At 36.2% G+C, this 11,563-nt stretch overlaps 1 pseudogene; it reads left to right on the forward strand.

Annotated features, from left to right (window-relative positions):
• The first annotated feature begins 9,134 nt into the window (after nucleotides 1–9,134).
• Nucleotides 9,135–10,350, forward strand: LOC116560764 (annotated as a pseudogene).
• Nucleotides 10,351–11,563: the final 1,213 nt, after the last annotated feature.

Below are 11,563 nucleotides of genomic sequence, written 5' to 3' on the forward strand. Positions count from 1 at the left end.
GAAAATAAACCTGAAGTGTATGAATTTATGGAATATGTATATGGGTGGTAGTCACATAGGCTGTGTTGAATAAGAATATTCCAAAATCATAGTAGCTTCATTTTACACTAGTGTATCAAAATATGTAACATAAAAATTTGCCTGTTTTTAATGAAGTCAAAAAAGGAGAAGAGAAAGCTTTCTGAGTGATCTACATCACATTGTTTGGGGACTCCTCCAGGAAGAGAATTGCCTCTGTGGCTGGAAAAATGTTATAGCATAAGATCTACAGTTGTCCTGAGATCTCCTTCACAATTCAACCCTTTCGTTAACACAGAGATTCACTTCCCATTGTCTATATTTTCATGAGTTATTCAGGCATGCATTTAAAAGCATCCTTAAGATAAACATAGAGTCTTAGGGATACTTTATCTCTTTAAGGGCAAGATGAAAGAATGCCTTTGTTAAGAGATACATGAATAGATGCACATGCACAATTACCCACTTTCCTGGGAAATTGAAGCAGTCAATTATGGTAGACAGTAATAGGAATAGCAGTAGTAGTGGTGGAGTAGCGATAAATGCAAAATTGTTGAATTACTAAAGACAAATTACAAACTTCATAAATTTGTCTAGAGGCAGGCCTGGGAACATCATTAGGCTATCATTACTTATGGTGCCTCACTTGATGGTTGCTGGTAAACTGAATTAACCCCTCTTTCTTTGCATTTGCATTGTAGCCATGGAGTGATTTAAATATCACAGACATTCTAGTTTGTGCTATCCTTATTTGTTTACAAATGACAGTTTTCTGAACAGAAAAGTTTAAACCAAAACACTAGGTGCATTTTAACAGTTGAAAATCAGAATTACTGGCCTGAGAAAAAATAGTATCACCTACTAGATATATTCATGATAAGACAATTTTCAGAATCCGAGTGTAGCAGGCACGCATAGTATGATGAATAACAGTAAGCATCTATAAAAATTCTGAACATACTGTTAAGCACTATTTATATTTTTCTGCTGATTTGTGTGTTTTTCTTTGTGTAAAACTTTCTGTAAACAGTTTCATCGGCTGTGAAACGTTTACGGAAATAACAAAATCAATTCAGACACCTTGAGAGTTTACAGCGGTGAAAAACCTATTCATTTGTATCCAAGTTCCTGAATATTTTTAATAGATGAAGATAGCATTTTTAAAAATTAATAACAAGAAAGATAAACATGTTTTAAACAGGCTATTGTTTTTTAAATGTATCATTATTCTTACTGAATATATAGTTTTACATAAGATATTTTTTTAATTGTGTCAGTAAGTATAAAAACATAACCCCAGTTATTAGCTATATCAGCAGATATCACAGTAACAATTTATATATCATTCAAGAGGTAATTTAATAGAATTTCAGATATTTCCCCATTTAAATAATTATGTTCTATTAACATAGTTAATGGATGTTTTAAATTTCTACCACTTAGAGGAAATTTTAGGTATTTACTTACTAGGAATTTCAGGTATATTCTTACTTAAAAGTGTAGCAACTTGTATCTGTTGTTGTATTCCCCAGTGATCCATCATTCATCCAGCCACAGATCTGCAGATAACTTCTAAGGAAGTTCAGTTTTATTTCTGATAAATGAAATATAGCTCTTTAAGAGGTATGATGGACATTCTTAATGCAGACATCTGACAAATTAATCACATTTTTTATACTTAAAAACTCCAGAAGTTTAAGAAAGACACAGAATTCTAAACTATTATCATTGTACTACAATTTTAGAACGCATAAAATAAAAGTATTTAAAATCTCCTGGGGATATATATCACAACTCATCAACTCTCGAAGTCTGAACTCAGGATTTGCATTCCCACTGACAAGTTAAAATATCAATGTATTTGTTAGAAAGTTTATATTTTAACACTCTTCAACTTTTCCGTTTTTCTGTATTAGCTTTCCTATGAAATAATTCTTTAATTATATTATATGCAAATAAGTTATTCAAGCATCGATTATTCCATTTATGATATAATGCTGTGTAGAGCCACATATAATTAACTGGGATTATCAGTCACTGTCAATACTTTGTTTTAGGGAAGGTATCGTCCATGTAAGCAGCATAGCTTAGAACCTGGCATATAGAGGATAATCAAAAAAGCCCAATTGTCTCTTTAAATTTATAATCAAACCAGTTATATGTGCTGATAGTCTATATTGTAGGCCCTGGAAACAACTTCAACCTCAACACACATAACACTACTTATTAAGAGGATTGGAGAAAAGGTTACATTTCTGTAATTAATATTAATATTGTAAAGATTTTGATTTTTGAAAGAGAATAAGTGAGTCAACAAAAATTATTTTTAGAAAACATTATTAAATGTTTTTAGAAAATTTGCAAGCCAGTTATTTTTAAAATATCTTAAAAAATAGATAAATATGGCAAGGTGCCTTGTTCCTGTAATTCCAGCACTTTGAGAGGCTGAGACAGGTGGATCACTTTAGGCCAAGAATTGGGGATCAGCCTGGGTGACAAGGGTTAACACCATCTCTATTAAAAATACAAAAAATAAGGTCGGGCGCAGTGGCTCAAGCCTGCAATCCCAGCAATTTGGGAGGCCGAGGCGGGTGGATCACGAGGTCAAGAGATCGAGACCATCCTGGTCAACATGGTGAAACCCCGTCTCTACTAAAACTACAAAAAAAATTAGCTGGGCATGGTGGCACGTGCCTGTAATCCCAGCTACTCAGGAGGCTGAGGCAGGAGAATTGCCTGAACCCAGGAGGCGGAGGTTGCCGTGAGCCGAGATCGCGCCATTGCACTCCAGCCTGGGTAACAAGAGCGAAACTCCGTCTCAAAAAAAAAAAAAAATACAAAAAATATTGGGGTATGGTGATGGGACCTACAGCCCCAGCTACTCGAGAAGTTGAGGGGAGAGGATCAACTGAACCCAGGAGATCAGGGCTGCAGTGAGTCGTGATCTCTCTCCTGCACTCCATCTTGACAGTAGTGACACCTTGCCTCTAAAACAAACAAAAACCCAAATCGATAAATAAACTCTCCAGCTCTACTTATCAATTTATATACTTACCTGACTAACTAAAACATGTTTATAGTGAGTATTAGAAAGAGATAATAATTCTTGTTAAATGCTAAGTACTCTAAATAGTGCTTTATAATCTAAACTTCAATTTTTACTTTAACCCAATGAGCTATTTACTCATAGGATCCTTATTTTATGCAAAAGAAAATTTAAGCAGAGAGTAAGTACCTTCTTCAAAATCACGTGTAAAGAAAAAAATTGTAAAAAAAAAAAAATCAGATCTAGCAGTACTCCTCCTCGAGTCTAGAGTTGTGACTGCTATACAGTACTGCTTCTACATGAAATCTGCTTATGGTATTCCTTATTTCAATGAGAGCACTATCCTGTGTGTGTTAGTCTGTTTTCACACTGCTGATAAAGACCTACTGGAGACTGGGTAATTTATAAAGAAAAAGAAGTTTAATGAACTCACAGTTCCACGTGGCTGGGAAGGCCTTACCATCATGGCAGAAGGTGAAAGGCAAATCTTACATGGTGGCAGACAAGAGAGAACGAAAACAAAGTGAAAGGGGAAATCCTTTATAAAATCATCAGATCTTGTGAGACTTACTCTCTACCATAAGAACAGCAATGGGGGAAATCACTCCCATGATTCAATTATTTCCCACTGAGTCCCTCCCATAACATGTGGGAATTATGAGCGTTACAATATAAGATGATATTTGGGTGGAGACACAGCCAAATCACATCACTGTGCAAGCATCTATTACTGGCTACTTTTTGCTCATGATAGCACCTTCTTCCAAACCTAGATGCCAACAATTCATCTATTCCAAGTCCCATTTAAAAAAATTTCTTCTGATCTTACATAATTAGAGAAAATTGCTAATCAAATAAACTGAACTTTTTTAGAAAATGTTCTCTTTGTAATGAAACTGTTCTCCATTTCCTGTAGTGACTATTGTATGTTATTTCAAGCAATACAGCAAGCTTGAGTCAGATAACCTAACATCTCTTTAAAACATGACACATAAGTCTCCAAAACATATCATTAACTGGTTATGAAAGTTATATGTTCACACCTCCAGGGATGGACACAGGATGATTAGCTATGCTAATTCATTGACAAGTAAAGAACAATAAAATTTATTTAATACTCTTGTAGGAAAGCATAACTCAAGAAAATTCAGTTGAAAGTCTAGGTCTTTTCCTCTGAGCAGACAAATTGAATTTAATTACAGAAATGTCCTTGTCTGTGAATATTATATACCACGTGTGTTTATTTTGATAATAAATTAAAAGATTATAAAATGCATAGAATCCAGTACTAATTAACATTTGATACATGTTCTATACAATGATAATGGTGATGACAGACATATAAAATTTGGACTGTTTATTGTCATGTGCCTAAGTTGCTTCAAGTAATACACTACTAAATCTGTAGAGAAATTTTGGGAAGGACCACGAAATTTGTGGTAGACCCTAACTGCTTTCTTCCATGTTAAAAGTCACATCTTGTCCTGACATACAATCTTTTACAGCTGGGTTTCATAAGTAGTTAACATAAACATAATAACCTTTATTTAATCTAATATATTTGCCGACCTCAGACAGTTGAACAAATGCATTTATATGATGGGCTGCTAGCCAGAAACAAATTCCAAAATCCATCATCTACTAAGTGTACATAATTGCTTTAAATGCATTATGCTAAAATTTCAATCACAGTATCTCCGTTATTTCAGTATTCATGCCAAACTAGAAAAGAAGTCAGGAAAAATTATCACAGTTCTTGAATGCAGGTGTGTGCCAGCTGACAGTTATATGTTGATATATTTATAAGTTTTCTTTCTTAACAATTTTATATTAAGGCTACTTATATTTAAACATTGAAATTGCTTAAATGATATCTGGTACTTATACTTCCTTATTGAAAATTAGACTTTACAATCAGGCTTTATGTGTTGTGAGAAAGAGACTAAGTCTGCTTTGTTTACTTTCTCAGAAACTGTCATAGTATCTTTCACATGTAAGGAGTCTAAAAATGTTTACATATTGAATGAATAAATGAAACCCATATAGTTAAATGCAAGTTTAAGTGCAAATTCATGCTCTTTCTGATAATTACCTGAAATCAGAAATTTATGTGCTTGAGATAAAATCAAATTGAAAAACATGCAATGGAAATACATTGTTTCTGCTGCTCTGATCAGTGGAATGTTAAGTTGGTACTGTTTCTTCCATCAATTCTCTGTGCCCCTACAAAATTCAAGCTGCCAATTTAAAACTTAATGTGATTATCTCAAAAGTTTCCATGCTGTCAAACTCTTTATTTGGTGTTGTACGTTAGATACCAGGAAAACAAACTTTGCTATCCTGAGAGTGTTGATATAAAGGTTAATCATAATATTATGTAAGGAAAAATACGATGAGAGTTGCAGGAAGCAATGCTGAACAGAGGGAGAAGTTGAACCATGGTGGACATGCAATGGAAAGTTTGTCCAAAAGAAGACCTGGACCAGCTGTAATCTAAATTATGAAAAGAGCACCTGGTCTTTAAACCTGCCACCAACTTTTGGCTATGGCTGCCATCAGGGAGGGGCACATAATCTTGTAAGTGGTGACTGGTTCTCTTTGGCCAAGTATAGTTCCTGACATAGCTGAAAATAAGATCTGTGTGTCATTCCACAGCTTCCACTACCCAGAGGTTTTTAGTGTACCGATAAATAACAAAAGAAGTTTATTACACTACTAAGTTCAATGGAAATCTTTGTAAAGTCTTAGGGTGTGAACAGATATCACTATTTCTGCATAGTTACTGTCAGTAATGAATACTGTTGAAGAAAATTTCTTACCATCCCATTACAAGAAAGAGAATTTGTATAGTTTCATGGGATAAGATTATGTGTATGATTATCTTTCAAGATGATACTTAAAAGTTTGCAGTAAACATTTAACTTCTAGAGCCGACAAAAGAAACATCCTCCTTGGAGTGGAAGCTGAATGGTCTGTTGGGTGGGGCCTTTAGACTTAACTCCAGAAAACTGCCATTTGTGTTCTTACTTTTGCTACAAGGTTCCTTAATTCTATTTCTATGGAAGCTAGGAATTAAAAATTTCGAATTATTTTTGTTGCAGCTTCTTTCAATTATATCCCCCAACACACACACACACAAACCTAGTAACACTTACTGTATTTTAATAATTATAATAAGCAAAACATTTAATACTTATTATATAACCAGAAATTTTCTAAGAGCCTTCATAATGTTAAACTATATTAATTGGGGCAAAGCTAAACTGCTGTAACAAAGGATCCAAAATTATAGTGGTACAAAGACAATGAGTTCACTGTTCTTTCATTTAACAGTTATCATATTAATGTTCCCATTTCAGGAACAATTCTTCTCTTCATGGGTATCTGGGGCATTTAGCTTCCTTCTAAACCATTGCTCTACCATACTTGAGAGATCAAGTTATCTTCTGTATGTTTGAAGCTCCACTACATTCTAACAGTAGAAAGAGAAGGTGGAGGTGGAGGTGGAGGATTTATTTCTGATGTCGTTATTCTCAGACCAGAAATGGCACACTCCACTTCTGTGCAAATTCCATTGGCAGATACTTAGTTACTGGTTTATAAGTAACTGCAAAGAAAGCTGGTACAAAGTATCTGACTGAGCCAGAATGTGTCTGGCTATAATTACACTATAACGAATGAAAGAAAAAACCTTAGTGGAAAGCTAGCAGCTCCACTGGTTAATTAACAAGTGGCTTTCTTTTTTTTTTTTTTTTTCTGCTTTCATCATCTGCCTTTTTCCCCGCTTTCCTCGAGTTCAAAATAAATATGTTCTAGTATTTGAGAGAAACACTCCTCAAATGATAATTGTAGGGAAGAAGACCCCATATTACCTGAGGGTACCCTGAGTTCCATGGCAACAAAAGGTTGAGAAAAAGACATTAAAAGTGAAAGTGGGACCAGAGGGCCATCACTCATTACTGGAGGTAGTGAAGGCTCTGAGCTCTGGTCTCTCACACTATTGGTTACAATCACTTTGATGTATAGGGTAGGGGTGGAGTGATGGTAGGGAGAGAGTGACGTGATGGAGTGAATCAGTGAACTGGAACTGATGAGTCATCCTAAGAATTGGTAACAGTGGCAGTTTGGTAGTTTCACAAAATAAGAACATGTAGTCATCTTTAGCCTATTATCTATGTGCAGCTGGTGGAATGAGGGCCTCGCAAGGAGCCTACAAGTCTGGTTACATCTTAGTGCTATGAAGGAGTTTTACGTCTTTGAGCACAATGTTTATGAGCCTAGGTCACTCTGCACTGGTACATGAAGCATGGAGAGGCTTTCCTCCCCAGAGGCCTCCTGCAGGCTTCCACAGTTTATTGTTCCTTATTTCTTTTGCACATATAACCAGTTTATATAAGCACATGGTAAATCCTTCCTCTATTGCTGCTTCTCCCAACTAGAATGATCATAAATATTGTTCTAACCATAGTATTCCTATTAAAGTATTTGAAACCAAAATCAGACGCCATTTTTTATGCTGTATTCCTTGTCACTTCTTTTATTTTGAATGAGTAGCCAAGCTTTTTTAATGTGATTGGTAGTGGTAAGGAGAGGAAGGGCTAAAATTAAGACAAAGGACAAAAATTGTCAGTTTCAAAAATATTGGCCTGCTATAGAAGCCTATGTATTCCAGAGACTAAAGATGTCATCCAATTGATCAATGTTTTTAGCAAATCATGCGAAAAGACAAGAAAAGGGCAGGAAAAAGGGTCCCACCAGAAATCCTTGACTGTTTCTCTGCAACTCAAGCAAACCAAATATATCTTACTATCAGTCCTCCTTCTTGCCCTTTTATTAACTTATCTTTGGTTTGATTATAATTACATACATGGAATTTTCTTTAATAGAACATTATATTCATAAGTCATAAAAAGTGTTTAACTGCATAAGTCTGTGTTTGATGACTATAAATATATTAATTTAGGCATTCTTCTCACTTTGTAAGTGCTTGTTCCAGTGATTAAAAGTATTTGAGTTAACTTTAAATACTAGGCAAGACCTTGTAGATCATTCAGCTAAGTTTCTTCATTTTAAATATTAGGAAGCTATTGGAAAAAGTTGTTAAATAGTTTGCACAGTATCATGTAGTTTACATATTTCAGGTCAAGGCTGTAAACTCAGTTTACTGACCCATTCTAATATTCATTCCAGTGCACCTCACTGCCTTCCCATTCTCCTCCTCTCTTTTTCCTCAGCATAATTGTGCTTGTCATCCACTTTCTAAACATCTGATATCTTAATTAACTTTTCTAACATCAGAATCTGGAAGCTGAGAAGAATTCCATTTTTTTCTATAATTCAGTCTGCCTTTAAAGTGATATTTGCCAAAGTATGTTAAACTCTCATTTTTCAGAAATGTTCTATACCAAATAAATTATGGAAGAATTACACTGAGAAATGTGCATATGACTTTTCTGATACATATAATATATTATAGCATATTAAATGCCATATGCAATAATTTTTCCTAAATAGAAAAGTGTTTAAATTTGAATAAACCACCATTTTTTGAAAATTATATTCAATATCTTTTTTCTCTTTGCACCATAACATTAGACTGTTCTGTGTGTTCCTTAAAAAACCTACCTCAGACTTATGATCTACTATTCTTAGGAAGTCTCTGAAACTGAACGAATGATCAATCTGGAAACAGCATTTGATACATTTAGGCTTACCAATAAAACCCATTATCAAAATTTAAGATATGTGCCCAAGACACTGATCATTAATTCAATAAACATTTTTAAAGACTTAGTGTGATTTATATTAATAAAATTTCATGTCACATACTGCCATTATGTGCACTGATGATTCTAGCTTCTTTTGGTATAAAGGGAAACTTTGGAGTAATGTGTCTCTTATATGTGTGTAAACACACATACACACACACACACACACACACACACGCACACACACACACACGGCAATTTACAAAGGATTAGAAGAAATGGGAGGTGAGGTGGTAATAAAGAATAAGAAATGGCGTCATCCACCCGCACCCACCGGAGCCTGTTCACATCAACTGCCCAGAGTAGGCGAATTCTCAGCTCCGAGCCGAAGCGGCCCCCTCCAACCCCAGTTTTCTCTCCTATGAAAACACTAAGAATAATGTCACTGCATCAGTTTTTACTAGAGCCAATCACCTGTCATGCCTGGAACAGGGATCGTGCCCAGGTTGCCCTCAGTCCCACTAACCGCGCAGTGCACACCTGCGAGGAGAACGGGTGACAGCTCACGAACTCCAGGAGCACAGTGGACACATCACAGGTGCTGACTGGGCTCCCAGAGCGCCGCACCGTCCCTTGCGGGACAGACTGCAATGGCTACGTCTGGAGCCAGGAAGATGGTGCCTGGAAACCAACACTGGTGATCCTGAGAATTAATCGTGCAGCTGCTTTTGTGAACCGATCCCCCCTTGAGAACAAATTTGCTGTAGGAAGTGGAGCACGACTCATTTCTGTTTGTTTCTTTGAGTCTGAAAATGACTAACGGGTGAGCAAGCACATTAAAAAGCCGATTCGCTCCACAGTCCTCTGCTTGGATTGGCATCCCAGCAACATTACGCTGGCAGCAGGATCATGTGGCTTCAAATGCAGAGTGTTTTCTGCCTACATTAAAGAAGTGGATGAAAAGCCAGCCAGCATGCCCTGGGGCAGCAAGATGCCTATTGGGCAGTTTATGTCAGAGTTTGGTGGCAGTGGCACTGGTGGCTGGGACCATGGGGTCATCTTTTCTGCCAGTGGGAGTCGCATGGCCCAGGTCAGACACAACAGCGCATGTCTGCTGCTGATGCCTTAAAAAGTGTGCAGGTCTTAACTCTGAAGACAGGGCTCCTGCCACTCCTGAGTGTGTCATCTGTCTCAGAGATCAGCGTCGTCGCTGCTGGCCATGACTGCTGCCCAGTGCTCTTTAACTACAATGACCTCACCTGCCTGACCTTCATCTCCAAATTAGACATTCCAAAACAGGGCATCCAACGTAATGTGTCTGCCATGGAAGGCTTCCGCAACAAGGACAAGAGGGCTACGACTGAGGACTGCAACATGGCCTTGGAGACGCTGCACCAGAATAGCATCACTCAAGTCTCTATTTATCAAGTGGACAAGCAAGATTGCTGCAAAGTTTGCACTAGTGTTATAGATAGAGACATGACAATTTGGGATTTCAAGACCCTTGAGTCTTTCATCCAGGGCGTCCAGATAATGTGAAGCTGCGTGAGCCTCCGCCATCCAGTATGACAAACTGTGGCTGACCACAGCTGTGCCGAGGCATGATGGTGAGGAAATACTGACAACACATATCATGCTAACACTGCGTGGTTTTGCTTGGATATAAAATTGATGAAAGCGTTTTTTTAAAAAACAGCAGTTTTTTGTTTGTTTTTGTTTTTGTTTTGCAATTTAAATCCACTTTTGACCAAAGCTGCTCTTTAAGTAGCTTATTATGTAAAATTGTCAGACTAACTTAAAAGACAGGGTGAAGGAGATATGTAAATAGTCCACCAAAAAATTAAATAAAGAAACATTGTGGAAAAAAAGAGAAATGTAATATATGCAATAAATTTAATAAACTAATATATGTAATGAAGAAATGTTTGGATTGTGTCAATATACTGCTAAACTTAAGGATTAATACAAAAACATTTGAGAAATAATACTGCACAGAAATAAATACATTTTGTTTTGTTTTGCCTTGTTTTTGTGAGACAGAGTCTCACTCTGTCACTCAGGCTGGAGTACAGTCACACAATCTTGGCTCACTGAAAACCACACCTCCCGGATTCAAGGGATCCACCCAGCTTAGTGTCCAGAGTAGCTGGAACTAAGGTGTGTGTCACCACACCCAGTTAATTTTTGCATTTTTAGTAGAGACAAGGTTTCACCATGTTAACCAGTCTGGTCTCTTAACTCCTGACCTCAAGTGATCTGCTTGCTTTTGGCCTCCCAAAGTGCTGGGATTACAGATGTGAACCATTGTCCCTGGCCCAGAAAGAAATATTTGACTCAGAGAAACACACACACACACACACACACACACACACACACACACACACACGCTGTTGCCCGACATTTGACTCATAATACACAATTTTCATCCCTATTTGTACCTTTATCTACTCAAAGTATCGTTTCAAGAATAAGGACAATTAAAATATGTATTTAGCTAATATTTGATAGTACATTATATTATCAAGAACTTTGTATTGGTTGGCAAAATACAAATAAAGAATATTGTGAAGTTTGAAATATTTAATTATAAAAGTCAACTTGTGAATCAATTTTATTTCGAATTTATTAATTTAAATTTTTATTGTTTTTAATTTTTCCATGGACTATGTTGGAAGTGACATTAATTTTATAATACATTCTTTTACCAGGTTTCTTAAAATGCCTATGATTTTTAAATAGTATGCTAAATATAAAATTTTTAAGAACTTTGCAACAGCAACAATAATGGGTA

The sequence above is a fragment of the Sapajus apella genome, unplaced genomic scaffold (assembly GCF_009761245.1).
Source record: "Sapajus apella isolate SASKATOON/1434 unplaced genomic scaffold, GSC_monkey_1.0 scaffold27, whole genome shotgun sequence".
Lineage (NCBI taxonomy): Eukaryota > Metazoa > Chordata > Mammalia > Primates > Cebidae > Sapajus > Sapajus apella.